At 37.5% G+C, this 16843-nt stretch overlaps 1 protein-coding gene across 11 annotated transcripts in view; it reads left to right on the plus strand.

Moving 5' to 3' along the window:
- Positions 1-16843, plus strand: part of LOC149239801 (uncharacterized) — a 150512-nt gene that overhangs the window by 34134 nt on the left and 99535 nt on the right. For 4 of the 11 annotated variants that reach the window (XM_089367203.1, XM_089367204.1, XM_089367209.1 and 1 more), the window contains one exon: positions 12392-12511. The exons of the other annotated variants lie outside the window; for them this stretch is intronic. The gene's annotated coding sequence lies outside the window, so the exon portion shown is untranslated. The remainder of the gene's footprint in view (positions 1-12391; positions 12512-16843) is intronic. 11 annotated transcript variants of the gene reach the window in all.

A 16843-nucleotide genomic window follows, 5' to 3' on the forward strand; every position in this document is an offset into this window, starting at 1 on the left:
TATCTAAATTATGATATTAATTTATTAAAAACAAATTTTAATAGGTAATGGCTATATTAAACGGCCAACTTTTGAAAAATAATATTTAAATTAATTTATTAAAATAAAATATTATTAAAAAATTCTATTATTGGAAAATAATCGAAATAAATAGATAAATTCACAGTCAAACTCCAAACAAAGAGGGAAGTAAAAAATGATAAAAAGAGTCAAGACCCTAATCGAGACAAGAAAATTAATAAAAATAATTAATGGAAAAATAAAATAAAACAAAGATATACACAAGTTAAAAGAAATATATATATGTGTGTGTGTGTGTGTGTGTGTATTCAAAGAAAAGTAATCAATAAATAAAACAGGGTCAATAATAAAATATGGGGTTGAGGCCCATCAAACAAACAACAAAAATACTAAAAGGAGTTAAGAATGAATAGGATGATAAAATACTTAAGAAAACATGAAGGATCAAGAATATAAACTCTAATGAAGAATAAATCAACAACAAATACTATAAAAAAGACCAATACCTACATAGATAAATAAACAAACAAACTAAATCCCAAAAAGAAACAAAAAATACTAGGAGGACATGATAGGGACCCAACTTCTACTAATAATCAAACCATCGTCTCTATTCAAATTATTGGGTATTTTTTCGATTTCTAGGGCCTCCCTCTATCTACGATGATGGAAATGACTAACCCTAGCAATGATTTGGGCCTCCCCAATGTAGATGTGATGCTTAGATTTATTTGCATGCTCTGTCAAAGCAGATGAGTGAATCTTTCCATGCTTGATGTCAGCGGCATGCTCATGAATCCTTTGATTAATTGAGTGATCAATCTCACCAATGTAGGGAGTCCCACAAGAGCATGGGATAACGTAAACACCATTCATATTCTTGGGGTCCATTGGGTATTTTACAAATATAAGGGAGCTTCATATGGTATTTAAATGCATAAAGGTTGAAGCCACCTTATGCTTCCTTAGGATCCTCGCAATCTTGTCAGTAGTTCCTTGGATAAAAGGAAGATGAACACCAAAAAATCAATCCTTGGTATCTTTCTTAACATTAGGACCTTTTTCAGCTATGATGAAAGCCTTAGTACATTGGTGCCTATTATACCCATTATTAAAGAAAACACTTAGGAGATGTGCTTTCTCTTCATTCAGATGGTTGTCATCTGAAACTCTTAAAGCTCTAGTCACTAAGGTGTTGAGAACACCAAGATTTTGAGTTGGGAAATGATGATAATTAGCATGAAGATATTGTTCCGTATGAGTTTTCTTACGAAATACTTGATGAGAAAAAGAGCCATCATCATTCCTTGAGAGGAGGATGTCAACGAAAGGCAGACTACCATTAGTTTCAAATTCCACAGTGAACTTTATGGAACTAGATTGATTGTTAAGATGGAGGAAAAACAGTTCCAACTCTTCCTTACCATGGGACTAGATGACACAAGTGTCATCCACAAACCTCTTCCACATCTTAGGCAAAAGATGAGAGGAAGCTAAGGCCTTTGATTCAAAATCCTCCATGAATAGATTAGCTACCACAGGGGAGAGGGGGAAACCCATGGCGACACCACATGAGAATATTTCTTTTGACTTGTGTATATTTTTGTTTTTGTTTTTGTTTGTTTGTTTTGTTTTTGTTTTTGTTTTTGTTTGTTTGTTTGTTTTTTTTTTGTCCATTAATTATATTTATTTTAGTTTATTTTATTTCCATTAAATATTTTTATTTAATGTTCTTGTCTTGATTGGGATCTTGACTCTTTTTTTATAATTTTTGACTTCCCTCCTTGTTTGGAGTTTGACTGTTATTTTTTTTTTTTAAATTTCCCAGTAATAGAATTTTTTAATAGTAATTTATTTTAATAGATTAATTTAAATATTATTTTTCAAAAACTAGTCGTTTAATATTGTCGTTACTTATTAATATTTGTTTTTAATAGATTAATATCATAATTTAAATATTAATTTTTAAAAACTAGCCATTTAATATAACCGTTAATAATATTTGTTTTTAATATATTAATAAATTAATATCATAATTTAAATATTATTGTTCAAATATAGTCGTTACTTGAAATTATGGTCTCTACATTGCTCTCTATTTAAGCCTTTGCCATGGTCTACCTCTTCATATGGTCCCGATGATGAACCACACTTGTTGGTTCGAAACACGTCGGCCAAAAATTTCTCTTATGTGATTTCTACCGAAAGACTTTTACCTTGTTGAAATTTGGTACCAGAGGACATGTGGTTCCTTTAGGCTTTGATCTTTGGCCTAGGGAAAAGTGTCCAAAAGAATTTAATTTTTCTCCTAAAGTGACTTTATAATTTTATAAAGTTAAATCTAATTTAAAAGTGACTTTAAGTGATAAAGTTACTAAGTCTAATTTTAAAGTAACTTTTATAAAGTCAATGAAAAATTAGAAAGGAAAAGTGACTTTGGAAATAAATGACTAAGTGGGTCTTTATTAAAGTGGGGTGAATTAAAAAATAGAAAGTGAGATTTAAATGAGCATTTAATCTTAGCCATTGATCTAAATCTATTTCAACCATTGGATTTAGAGATCACCCAAAAGTCACTTGGATCACCCAAAAGTCACTTGGAGTTATATTAAAGGAGGAAAAGGAGGAAAAGGTCATTCATTCTTTCATGAGCAGATTGGGAGAAGGAGAGCAAGCGAGCAAGAGAGATTTCTAAGCAGGGAGGAGAAGGAGACAGCAGCTTGGCACACATTCCAAGGCAACAGTTGAGCAGATTTGTACAGCTGATTCAGCACATAGTGAAAGGCAGATTTTTGCACAAAAATCGAGGAGCAGTTTGCTGATTTTTCTGCACACAAAACGGAGGCCGTACAACATTTATTGCTGTCTTGTTTGCTGTAATTTCCAGATTGCTGTGAGGCACAGGAAAGGAGATAAGTTGTAAATTTGCTTGCTGAATAATTCTCACTGTAAAAAGGCAATTTTCAGAAATAAAGAAGAGCTCTCAAACTGGTTTTCCCCAAGAGTTGTAGGGGGTTTTTCCAGGGTCAAGTTGACCAAAAATATCAGTCTTTTAATGTGTTTTAATGGCTGTTTTTGATTGCTGATTTTTAATTCTGCAATTTCCAGCATTCTGAAAAATTTCCAGAATTTGTGTTTTTAGCATATATATATATATATATATATATATATATATATATTTTTAGTCTGTTAAATGTATGGTTATGGGAATGGGCATTTAACTACATGGGAGAAATAAGGAGAAACTGAAAACCGGGGTGGGAAAACAGAAATTTCTACATGGTATCAGAGCTTGAGTGCTGAAGGGCAGTTTGGGACAGCAAAAGGAAAAATTACAGTTGCTGATTTTTCACTAAGAAAATTCCAGCAAGTTGATTTTTTCATAAACAACAGTTTTATCTTTATTACAGCAGTGCTATTCTTTCAGTTTTAGGACAGTAGGATGTCATTGGGATTGAGGGTGGAGGATAGGTTGGATGGGCATACAAATTACAGTGTTTGGAAGGAGAGAATGCAGAGTATCTTTGAGGAGGCAGAAGTCTGGGATATCATGGTGCATACTGCACAGAACCCTGTTGTTGTGCCCACTGATGTTACTCAGTTGGCTCAGTATAAAAAGAAGAACAATAAGGGTAAGAGACTGATTCTAGACGGAATCAAAGACCATTGCATTCCTCATGTGAGAGGAAAGAGCAATGCCCATGAGATGTGGACAACATTGTCCAATCTCTACCAGAGTACCAATGAGAACCGGAAGATGGTCCTGAAGGAGAAGCTGAAGAACATTAATATGGGGAATGATAGTGCAGCTGGATATCTCACAAAGATTACCAATGTGAGAGATGAGTTGGCAGCGATTGAAGAGGCCATTCCACCCACTGAGTTGGTGCGGATTGCAGTGAATAGCCTCCCTCGTTCATGGTTGAACTTTGCTGATGGGGTTTGTGCACGTGAGACCCTTCCCACATGGGAGAGGTTTTGGGATGATTGCATTCAGACAGAGATCAGGAAAGGACAGCTTGGGGCAGCCAAGCCAGTTGAGCAGGATGAGGACGTAGCACTGGTGGCAGGAGGCAAGAAAGGCAAAGGGAAGAAGCAGGCTTCCACAAGTGGTGGTGGAGGCAAAGGCAAAGGTAAAGGTAAACAGGGTAACACACAGAAGGACTATTCCAAGTTGAAGTGTTGGAATTGTCAGAAGATGAGACACTATGTAGTTGTGTGTCCGGAGAAGAAGAAGAAGAAGGGGAAGAACCAGGATGTGGCAGCTTCAGCTGAGATTGAGGACTTTGCAGGTTGTTTTGACCGAGAGTTTGCGTTCACTACGTGTGAGTCCTCTAGTGCAGGATCACCTGCCACACAGGTTCAGAGGGAGCATGCTTTTCCCTCGATTAGCGGAGCATATTCAGGTATCTGGTATGTGGACAGTGGGGCTTCACGTCATATGGCAGGAGTCCGTGAGTACTTCTCAGAGCTTTCAGAGAGTGGCACTGATATTGAGGTAGTACTCGGTGATGACAGAGTTGTTAGAGCAGTCGGGGTGGGGACACTGACATTTCAGAGGGAGTCCAGACCTCCCTTGAAAGTGTCAGATGTTCTTTATGTGCCAGGGATGAGGAAGAACCTCATATCCGTCTCAGCTTTGGAGGACAGAGGATATGAGGTACTGTTCAGGGGAGGACAGGTGTTGATGTATCCCAGGGGCACTCCAGCTGATTCAGCTAGAGTGATAGGTGTACGCCATGCAAAGGTGTACAAGTTTGCATTTCAGCCCCTTTTGGCATTGAGCAGTAGTACCGACAGCAGAGCTAGCAGTTCTGAGCTGTGTGAGATTTGGCACCGCAGGATGGGACATATGTATCATGGAGCCTTGAGGACATTGCGGGAGATCACTACAAGTGTACCAGATTTCAGTACTGATCACTTTGATACTTGCAGAGGTTATGCGATGGGCAAGTTTGCCAAATCCCCTTTTCCCAGCAGTGACAGCAGAGCGGCGAGGATACTTGATTTGATTCATTCCGATGTGAGCGGTCGGATGTCTCATGTTTCCTTGAGTGGATATGAGTACTATGTCTTATTCATTGATGATCACTCCAGGAGGACCTGGATTTATTTCTTGAAGACCAAGAGTGAGGTCTTCAAGCGGTTTCAGGAGTTCAGAGCTCTTGTGGAGACTCAGACAGGTCGAAAGATCAAGTCCCTGAGGTCAGACAATGGAGGAGAGTACACCCTTGGAGAGTTTGTTGATTATTGTGCGGAGGCAGGCATTAGGAGGGAGTTCACTTTTCCTTACAATCCCCAGCAGAACGGGGTTGCGGAGAGGAAGAACAGATCCATCATAGGGGCTGCCAAAGCCATGATACATGATCAGGGGTTGCCATTGTTCTTATGGGCAGAGGCCTGCAACACAGCTGTTTACTTGCAGAACATGAGTCCGCATCGTGCCTTGGGGCACATGACTCCGGAGGAGGCTTTCTCTGGGAAGCAGCCTGATCTTGGTCATCTTCATATCTTTGGATCATGGAAAATTTTAGGGGCTAATGTTCGCCTAGTGGGCTAATTTTCCATGATTTTTCCAAAAAACGATTCGCCAATTTCCAATTTTTATAAAAGATGATTCGCCCAAATTTTAGAATATAAAATTATTTTACCTTAAAAATCGCCAACATTATATAGATACCATATATAAAATCATTATCAATTTGAATAATTTAGCAAATATATCATTAAAAAATTTATAGTTTGCATATTAGGGATTAGTGAGATTCGCCAATGTTTTTAAACTTCAAGAAAATTTTCCATCCTTAAAATTTTCCTTGCTTTGGATGCATTGCATACTCCTATATACCCAAGGAGAAGAGGACCAAACTAGAGCCCACCGCAGAGAAGGGTATCTTTGTGGGCTACAGTGAGACCTCAAAGGCCTTTCGGATTTACATTCCTGCACAGAGGAGAGTTGTTGTCAGACGGGATGTGAAGTTCGAGGAGGACAGGGCCTTTAGGAGGTCACGGGAGTTAGAGTATCTGGATCAGCCAGACCCTTAGTAGCAGTTGAGTCAGTCGCAGGGATCCAGTGGGCAGGGATCAGAAGGATTAGGAGGTACATCTATGAGGATGTCAGGTCCGTCAGTGAGCAGTGGCTCATCGAGCCAGAGGTGTGGTGCTCCCGGCAGCATGCAGAGCAGTTCACTAGTGAGTCCACTGATGGACAGTTCACACGGTACCTCAGCTTCTACAGGTTTAGGTGCAGGCAGGAGGACAACAGGCAGACAGTCAGGAGTTCAGGCTATTGATGATGATGAGGAGGAGGAGTTTCATTCTCCGATGGGAGAAGTGCGCTCAGGGAAGAGGAAGCCCAAGTGGCTTCAGGACACCTTGAGAGATGCCACATCTGTTGCTGAGCCGAAGAGGCCGGTTAGAGAGAGTAGACCACCTGAGAGGTTTTGTAGCTATATGGCGATGGTTACCAGCATCCTTGACTCTGAGCCTTCTAGCTATGAGGAGGCAGCTAGCCAGCAGGTCTGGAGAGAGGCCATGCAGGAGGAGTATTCTTCTATCATGAAGAATGATGTTTGGGAGGTGGTGCCGAGGCCTGAGGGGAAATCCGTGGTTACTTCCAGATGGCTTTACAAGGTAAAGCATGCTGCAGATGGCAGCATTGAGAAATTCAAAGCGAGGTTTGTGGCTAGAGGGTTCTCCCAGGTATAGGGAGTTGATTATGAGGAGACCTTCGCTCCTGTGGCTCGATATACTTCGATCCGCTCCATTATATCGATAGCAGCAGAGATGGGTTGGAAGATCCACCAGATGGATGTGAAGACCGCATTTCTCAATGGATTCATACAGGAGGAGGTGTACATTGAGCAGCCACAGGGCTTTGAGGTGCATGGGAAGGAGTCCCATGTGTGCAGATTGAAGAAGGCCCTTTATGGCCTGAAGCAAGCTCCCAGAGCTTGGTACTCCAGGATAGATACATACTTGCAGGGGATGGGTTTCAGAAAGAGTGAGGCAGATCCGAACCTTTACTTTATTGTGATTGGTGAGGAGCCTCTCATTCTGGTGCTGTATGTGGATGACTTGATCATTACAGGTGCATAGAGACTCATAGAGCACTGCAAGAGAGATCTTGCGGCGGAGTTTGAGATGAAGGACATCGGCTTGATGCATTACTTTTTGGGTTTGGAGGTGTGGCAGGAGGAGGGGCATTTCTTCCTGGGGCAGGGGAAGTATATTGTGGACATCCTTAGCAGATTCCACATGGAGGATTGTAGACCCATGTCGACACCGATGATCACCAACTGGAAGAAGCTTCATGCTTCGGATTCCGAGTGGGTGGATCCCACATTGTACAGGCAGCTGATTGGTTCCTTGATGTATTTGGTCAACAATAGACCAGATATCTATTTTTCAGTCAACACGATGAGTCAGTTTATGTGTGAGCCTAGGAAGGTTCACTGGGTGGCTGCAAAACACATCTTGCGGTACTTGCAAGGGACAGTGGATTATGGTCTGGACTACAGGCAGGGAGATGGAGTGAGATTGGCAGGATACACTGATTCTGATTGGGCAGGTTGTGCTTCTGATAGGAAGAGCACTTCAGGGTGCTGTTTTGGATTGGGTTCAGCAGTAGTGTCATGGTTCAGCCGGAAGCAGCAGTCAGTAGCACTGAGTTCAGCGGAAGCAGAGTATATGGCAACCAGTCTAGCTAGTTGTGAGGCCATCTGGCTTCGCAAGATGTTGTTTGGCTTATTTGGTCAGCCGTTGAGACCTTCAGTGATTTACTGTGATAATCAGAGTTGCATTAAACTCACGGAGAATCCAGTATTTCATGACAGGTCAAAGCATATCGGGATCAGATACCATTTCATCAGAGACTATGTTCAGAAGGGAGTTGTGAAGCTTGAGTATATTTCCACTGATGAGCAGGTTGCAGATATCCTTACCAAAGCCTTACCACGGGGCAAGCATGTCTACTTCAGGGACAAGATGGGTGTGGTGAGGAACACCTTCCTCGGTAAGAGGGAGTGTTGAAATTTGGTACCGGAGGACAGGTGGTTCCCTTAGGCTTTGATCTTTGGCCTAGGGAAAAGTGTCCAAAAGAATTTAATTTTTCTCCTAAAATGACTTTATAATTTTATAAAGTTAAATCTAATTTAAAAGTGACTTTAAGTGATAAAGTTACTAAGTCTAATTTTAAAGTAACTTTTATAAAGTCAATGAAAAATTAGAAAGGAAAAGTGACTTTGGAAATAAATGACTAAGTGGGTCTTTATTAAAGTGGGGTGAATTAAAAAATAGAAAGTGAGATTTAAATGAGCATTTAATCTCAGCCATTGATCTAAATCTATTTCAACCATTGGATTTAGAGATCACCCAAAAGTCACTTGGAGTTATATTAAAGGAGGAAAAGGAGGAAAAGGTCATTCATTCTTTCATGAGCAGATTGGGAGAAGGAGAACAAGAGAGATTTCTGAGCAGGGAGGAGAAGGAGACAGAAACTTGGCACACATTCCAAGGCAGCAGTTGAGCAGATTTGTACAGCTGATTCAGCACATAGTGAAAGGCAGATTTTTGCACAAAAATCGAGGAGCAGTTTGCTGATTTTTCTGCACACAAAACAGAGGCCATACAACATTTATTGCTGTCCTGTTTGCTGTAATTTCCAGATTGCTGTGAGGCACGGGAAAGGAGATAAGTTGTAAATTTGCTTGCTGAATAATTCTCACTGTAAAAAGGCAATTTTCAGAAATAAAGAAGAGCTCTCAAACTGGTTTTCCGCAAGAGTTGTAGGGGGTTTTTCCAGGGTCAAGTTGACCAAAAATATCAGTGTTTTAATGGCTGTTTTTTATTGCTGATTTTTAATTCTGCAATTTCCAGCATTCTGAAAAATTTCCAGAATTTGTGTTTTCAGCAATATTATTTATTTATTTATTATTTTATTTTATTTTTATTTATTTTTTATTTATTTATTTTTTTTTTTTTATTTTTTTATTTTTTTTCAGTCTGTTAAATGTATGGTTATGGGAATGGGCATTTAACTACATGGGAGAAATAAGGAGAAACTGAAAACCGGGGTGGGAAAACAGAAATTTCTACATACCTTCAGTTACTACCCACCATAATTTAAGAAATTATTTTCATAAAATACATAATAGGAACAAGATGTAAATAAATTTACTTACCAGGAGTTACTATCCACCATTATTTACGTGATCTTCCGAACAATTTAACAAATATAAGTAAAAATATAAATGTGCAAACTTACTAGAATTTCATTTACAAATAGATGTGATTTTAGTTAAGAGACATATCTCTTGGGTATCTTGGGTACAAAATACACTTTTACATTTTCATTTTACATACACATTTATCACTCACATATCTCTCTCTCGTACACATTGAGATATCTACTTTCCTTTCATGGTTATTAGTTGAATTTTTGAAGTTTGATTGCTTGATGCATATAAAATAACTATAATATATATTCACAAGTAACTACCATAGTTCGTAAATAAAGTACTTGTATCAATTGTATTGAAAAATCAACATGGTATCAGAGCTTTGGTAAAGGGAAGAGCACTTAGATCACTTCCATAAAAACCCTACCTTGAGATCACCTTGAAGAAACCCTAGATCTATATTCAAGGTGCATCCATAGCCTCTACTATGAAATCAGAGAATAAGTTAGAGGGGGCCACTAATTTTATGGCTTGGAAGACAATAATTGACCTAATTCTTGCAAAATAAGATCTTTTGGAAATTGTGCAAGGCAAAGTGATTGAACCTATAGATGAAGCTATAAAGAAGAAGTACAAGAAATATGACATCACCACCATCAACATTATTGTGGACTCCATCAAGGAACATCTTATTCCATGCATCTCAAAGCTTGAAACTTCAAAGAAGATGTATAATGCCCTAAATAAGTTATATACTATCAACAATATTGGCCGAATCACGAGCTTGAGAAATAAGTTTCATGATATCAAAATTACAAAGAATGACACAATGGATTCATACTTTGCGAAGGTTTCTCAACTAAGAGATCAACTACAAGCTATTGATGAAATTGTCTCTGATAAAGAACTTGTGACTTCAACAGTTAATGGACTACCACATTCATGGCTTTCATTTGTAGTAGGTATAAGCAACTGAAAGGAAGCCATAAGTTTGGAAGAACTATGGGCAGTGTGTGCTCAGGAATAATTAATACTTCTACCTAGAGAAATAAATCCAAAAGAAGAAGAAGATTCTCAAGCATATGCAACTTGTTACAAGAAAGTTGGAGGAAGAAAGAAGTTTGTTTTTCATAAGAAGAAAAAGGGTTTTGAGAGAAGACCCGATCCTCAAACGAAGAAAACTATGTCTCAAATTTAATGCTTTCATTGCAAAAAAATTGTTCACTTCAAAGCCCAATGTCCTAGAAGGTTTAATGATAGGAAGAAGAGAGGAAATCAACATGCTATCATGACAACATTTGATGAGCAATCCAAGAGATCTAAAATTGAAGGAGATAAAGATCACTTCTACTATTCTACACTTGCAGGATCTCTTGTAGATGAAAACAATACACGTTTAATTGATAGTGGAGATTCAAGACATATGAAAGGGGGCGTGATAATATTACAAGTTTGATGGAAAGAATATTAGCACAAAAGGTAGAGGTTGAAGGAAACAAAAACCATGCAGTCAAAGGAATTGGGACAACTGATACGTTGAGCTAGAAACAAGTGAAAACATTCACTTGATCAACATACTCTAAGTTCCAAGTTTGAAAAAGAATTTGGTTTCAATTTCATGTTTAGAAGATAGTGGAGATAGAATGGCCTTCATTGATGGGAAATTCCTTGTGTAGGATGATGGATCTAGTATAAGTTATGCTAGGGTTATTGGGATTCATGACGGAAGATTATATAGAATCCTAGGGAAATCTTCCAAAGCTTTAATACATACTGATATTAACCCTAGTGAGCTATGGAATATGAGATATGCACATATTCATTATAGAGCCTTGTCATATTTGAAGCAAATCTTTTCTAGTGTACCAGATTTGCAGATACATCATAAAGGTGTGTGTAAGGGATGTGCTCTTGGAAAGAATATTATGAAACCCTTTCTAAGCAGTGAACATAGGTCCAAAGAAAATTTGGATCTATTCCACTCTGATGTGTGTGGTCCCATACTGATGAAATAGGCCTGGAGGTGCTCCATACTATGTATCCTTTATCAGCGAGTTCTCGCAGAAGACATGGATCTATCTTGTGAAGTCAAAATATGAAGTTTTCAAAATGTTCCAAAAATTCAAAGCTGAAGGGGAGAACTATAACAACCCTCGTGAAAATTTCATGTAATAAAAGTTAATAAAGTAAAAATAATAACCACGATTATGGGACACTTATTCCAAGTTGAATGTTGGGAAAAACATGCTAATGTGGGTGTTCATTTCAGTTATTATGGATAGGAAATTGGAAAAGGAAATGACAAAGGATTTGGAAAGGCAAAATGACATTTTTAAATTTATTTATGAAAATAATGGAAATTATGAGAAGGGAAGGTGTTACTCATTAGTTTGTCGCATTAGGAAAATGTCCATCAATTTGGATCTTTCGCTATCCACAAATGTGTCCCAAAGCATTCCCCTGCAAAGTTAGAATCCAAATTATCCCAAAGAAAGTGGAATTCCTGGATCCCATGGTTCAAAACCTGTTTTCAGCTTCTTGTGCAGTTCCCTAGTCAATTTATGTGCATACACAGAAGAGCACATTAAGAACTGTGCAAAAGTACACATTATCTTACACTGTGACTTGCGAAGATGACTTAACCCATGTAAAAATAAAAGGTAAAGTCTAGAAGCATTGTTGGTAATATCTATTCCAACCAACAAGCTTCAAATGGTTTCTTATTCAGTCCTAATTCCTCCCATCATGGAGCAGCTCCCTCTCTTTGTGGAATACCTATCCCACCAATAGTGGATCTCATCCCTTGGAAAATGGATCCCAAAATTCCCACTCTTGGCCTATAAATCTAACGCAGGCCTAAGGATTGAGGAGGATTGTTGGAAGTAGGCTTACGTTGTAGGAATAAGGTTTGAAGGCTATTCATTCAAGGAGAAGGTTGGAGATTGTGGGAAGGGACTTGCAACATCAAGGCTTCATGGTTGTAAGAATATTCTCCATTTTATTAATATAAAGGAAATTATTCTTTCTCAATTATATCTTTGTTGATACAATTTGTAGGATTCCTTAATCATAAACATAGATTGTGATTTCATATTGATCAGTTTATGATACATGGTTGAGTTAATTAGTCCATTTATCTCTTATGTTGTATACTAGGTGCTTTGATATCATGTTTGTTTCTATCTATGCAGATCTCTTTTAGCACATCATGGAGAATTTGTAGGAAGCAACAAGAGGATCTCTAAATCATTGAGGAGGAGCGGATGGTCAAAATCTTTGAAGGGGACTTCATCAATCATTTCGATTAAATTGTAAGTGGCCTTTATCATAGTGTTTATTCAGTCAATCATTGTCTAGAGAAAGGTAGCAGTTCCTGGTTGTTTGTTACTAGATTTCTCTAGAGTCTATAGAGATATCTCTTGTCCGCAAGAGGGATAAGTCCACATAACAAATTGGCAACTCCGTTGGGGAATCGTCTCACTTTTCATTATTTTTCTCGTTTGACCTTTTGAACCTTCTGTACAAGCCTTACTTGAGTGTTTGGAAACCTTTAAAATCTTTGGATTTTGGGTTTGATTTGACTTGTTTTTTTTTTCCAAAATTCCCCACTGTGCGCACTTACGCTTTACGCACAATGCACATTTATGCACACTTGTCTTTATGCAACAGAGAGTATGTGCACTGGTTTCCCTCTAGGACTTGCACACTGTTGGTACTATTTTATTGCCATTCTTTTCTTCTAAAAATCCATCATTTATCTATCATTTTCTTCCATAAACCCCTCATAGTCCATTGAAATCGATTAATGAAGCATTATAATTGTTGTTTTACATTAAATTTAATTTATGGATTTTTATGTTAAAAATTGGAAATTTTCAACAAAATTACGGGATGTCATGACTTCCTGTAATTGGTTTATGTTGTGACACGTGGCATGGCAGGAAAATCAAAACAAAAGATAAGGATGTGATCTAGGATGTACATACATGATGGAAAATCTATTTAGCATCGAATTTGGAGCTCCTGAATACATGGTCAATGCTGGTCAAACCCAACCTTTTTGGTTGTAAAAGCAACAAAAATTTGAAGTTACCTAAACTGATTTCGTTTTGTTTTAGAAATCAGTTAGGATTAGGAAAAACGAAAATAGCCTTTTTGATTGTAAAAGCAAAAACATCTGAAGTGATAATGAATGTACATTTGATTGTAAATTTTAATAAATAAGAGGAACGCTGGTAAGGAAGGGAGATTAGACAAGAGCAGACTTGAGACTGTAAGCGTATTCCAGAACTCTGTTTTGAATTTAATCGATTCTCAGAATTTAATCAAAAAGCAGAATTTCATATGGTGTTTATGACTTAGTGTTCTTATCATCTGAAGTTTTCTAAGTGTGCCATCAAAACGTGGAAGGGCCCTACGTGAAGACTGGTACACTTTCGTTTCTGTTTCATAGGATTTAGTCTTCAAAGCTGAATAGCGTTTGATGTTATTTCATTGCTTGTGAGTTGATCAGTTTGATTAGAAGTTCTTGCGATTGTTATTTTATGATTCATAGTACAGTACCTTGGAAATTCAATTGCAAAATTATTGAATCAGACTTTGTAAAAGGTTTAATTGAACATTGAATTTCAATATATTTCTATGGACTCTGTTTTCACGAATTTGATCTTTGGTATGCTTAGTGTGTTGTCTTGAAAGAGTTTTTGTGAATTATGTACTTGTAAGAGGATTGAGAACTCAGACGAGTAACACTCTATTTTTAGAACAGTTAATTAAATTAGATGATATAAGTGTTTAAATTGTGAAAGGAAACATATTTCAATCTCTTGTAAAAGAGTGTTGTAGCCTGTCATAATAGACACTTATTTAGATAGATGAGATCCTTTTAGGTCTATAAACTTTAGACACGTGCCTCTAAGTTTAACTACCTTGGTTGCAATTAAATTTAGTCTAATCTAGACCCCTGGATTGGTCACTACATTTTGGCGCCGTTACCGGGGAGGCGCAACTAGAGGATTTCTACAAAAAAAATAAACAAAAACATAGATTTAATTTTGTTTCATCATTTTAGAAGTCATGTTTACTTATGTCTAGACCTAGAGATGATAAAGGTAGATTCATAAAAACCCCCCATCCAAAAACTAATCCACCACTAGGAGCAGACCCTTTAGGAAAAATTGAACACACAACACCAGCTGGGAAAGTCACCATACAAAAATTAGAGGATAAACAAAAATCAGAGCAAAGACTTACACTCATTGAGAGACAAATTCTATTGGCGCACGAATTACAGAAGAAACATCTCCCTGAATCCTCTATAAAAAGAGAAAGTAGTAAAATAACTCAACAATCTCTCCTTGAACCTACTGATTTTGAAAAATCTCAAGAAGGAGAAAGATCACTAGAACAACTTCTCTTTGAAACAAGTGACATTGAACAAGAAATTAAATCAACAGAGGAACCTATCAAAATGGCTTAGGAAGGAGGAGGATTAGTAAGACGACCCACTCCTGAACAACTTAGAGAATATGAGAGACAACAAGAGGAAAGAAGAAGACAAAGAGAGGTTGAACTGAAACAAAAACAAGATCAAGATCAAAGAGAGGAGGAAGAGTCAACCTTTAAATTTCCTATTCAAGAACCAGGAGAAAATCATGACGAGGAAATAAAAATGAAAAACATACCTCCATCTGTGTTACCAAAATTTTATGGCATGGCTTCAGAAGATCCAGTTTCATTCTTGTTTGAATTTGACATAGTATGCCGAACATATGGTTACACAGATGATGCCCATAGGCTTAGACTCTTTCCAAAAACATTAAAAGCATCAGCATTAAGATGGTTCATGGGACTTGGTGAACATGCAATAACTGATTGGGATGGCATGAGAAGAATATTCCTAAAGAAATACCAACCTTATTGTAGATCGAAAGATTCTAAAGATGATATCTTTAGAATGAATCAACAAGAGGATGAAAATTTAGAGGAGTACTTGGAACGATTTGTTTACAATTTACAAAAAGCAAAACATAGAACCATGTCTCTTGATCTGTTTCGAACAATATTTTTGAAGGGCATTCGAGAGGAATACTTAGATGATCTTAATTTGATGGGAAAAGGTGATATTTCCACCTTATCTTTTGAAGAAATTGCTGATTTATGTGAAAATTATTCTAGGAGCAAAGCCAGAAATGGAAAAAGAGCTATATCATCCAAAGCCACAAAATCTGCTTCAGCAAGTGTCACAAGGGCTGAAATAGGAAACTTGTTAGAAGAATTCAAAACAGATCTATTAAGTACCTTAGGAACTCAAATTGAAACTCTGAAAGCAAAGAAAAGACAAGAAGAGGAAGATCAATTAATGGCTGTCTTTTGTCCAAAATGCCGGAAGAAACATGCTCTGAAAGACTGCCCATTAGAAAACATTCAAGTTTGCACCTTTTGTACTGAAAATCATGATATATTTCATTGCTCTAAACTCAAGATTTTTCAGAATTGTAATGTGGAAGCTAACACAGATTTGGAGAATGTGTATTTCATGGGCGCTAAGAGATCGTGGCAACCAAGACCTCCACCTCCAGGTGTGTTTCCAAACCAAAATTTGCAATTTCTTGCACAAGATCAGATGTATGTTCAGAATTCTTGGAATGTACCCATGCCATGGCAACACCAAAATTACCCACAACAACAATGGAAACGATTCCAACAATACTCTCAACAATATCAACCATATCCTCAACCATACCAACCATATTCTCAGCCATATCAAGAGTATCATTAGCCATATTTGCAATATCCTCAAACATGTCCTCGACAGCAAGTTGTTTATCAACCCCAAAACACTCAACATGCATTGCCTGCTCCTCCACCAATAAATCCACCTCAATTACAACTTCCCTCTAACTAACCTCCTAGACCTACTCAGATTCCTGCTCAAACTGTACAAAATCCAAATAACAGAGCAGAGAGACCAGCTTACAATGTACATGAGGGACCATCATATCCCACATTACCTTTACAAAATATCGCACCGAGGTCTGGTAAGGTACTTCAAAAAGAACCTCCAACAACTGAAAAACAAGAAGAAAACGAAGAAAATGAAAATGAAACTCCAACTCAAAGGAAACAAAATGATGACATAAAAAATAAACAAATGCAACCGTTGCATCCACCACCTTTTCCAAAACGATTGGTCCAAGCAAAACTTCCCATGTCTATACCAGAGTTTGATGTTTTAGATGAGCTAACGAATGTCTATATAAAAATTCCACTATTACAAGCTATAAAAGACATTCCCATATATACTAAAGCAATCAAAGAACTATGCCTCAAGAAGCCTACTAGAAAAAGAGTTGATCCACAAACTATTCATGTTATTGGACATTTAATCGGCCTTATGACAAACACCATTTCAATGGAAAAGTATGTTGATCCTGGTATTCCTAGAGTCACTACAATAATTAACAACATACATATTCCAAACACCTTAATTGACCTTGGGGCCGCAATAAATGTGATGACTCTTGAAACAATGAAAACACTGCAGCTCATAAACTTGTAGCACACAACAATTGTTCTAAAACTAGCTAATAGGTCTAAAGTGATTCCTGAAGGGATTTTGGAGGACATAATTGTTTCACTGG

The sequence above is a fragment of the Pinus tabuliformis genome, chromosome 8, assembly GCF_031772625.1.
Source record: "Pinus tabuliformis cultivar Carrire ecotype Pingquan chromosome 8, CPIR1, whole genome shotgun sequence".
Taxonomy (NCBI): Eukaryota; Viridiplantae; Streptophyta; class Pinopsida; order Pinales; family Pinaceae; genus Pinus; species Pinus tabuliformis.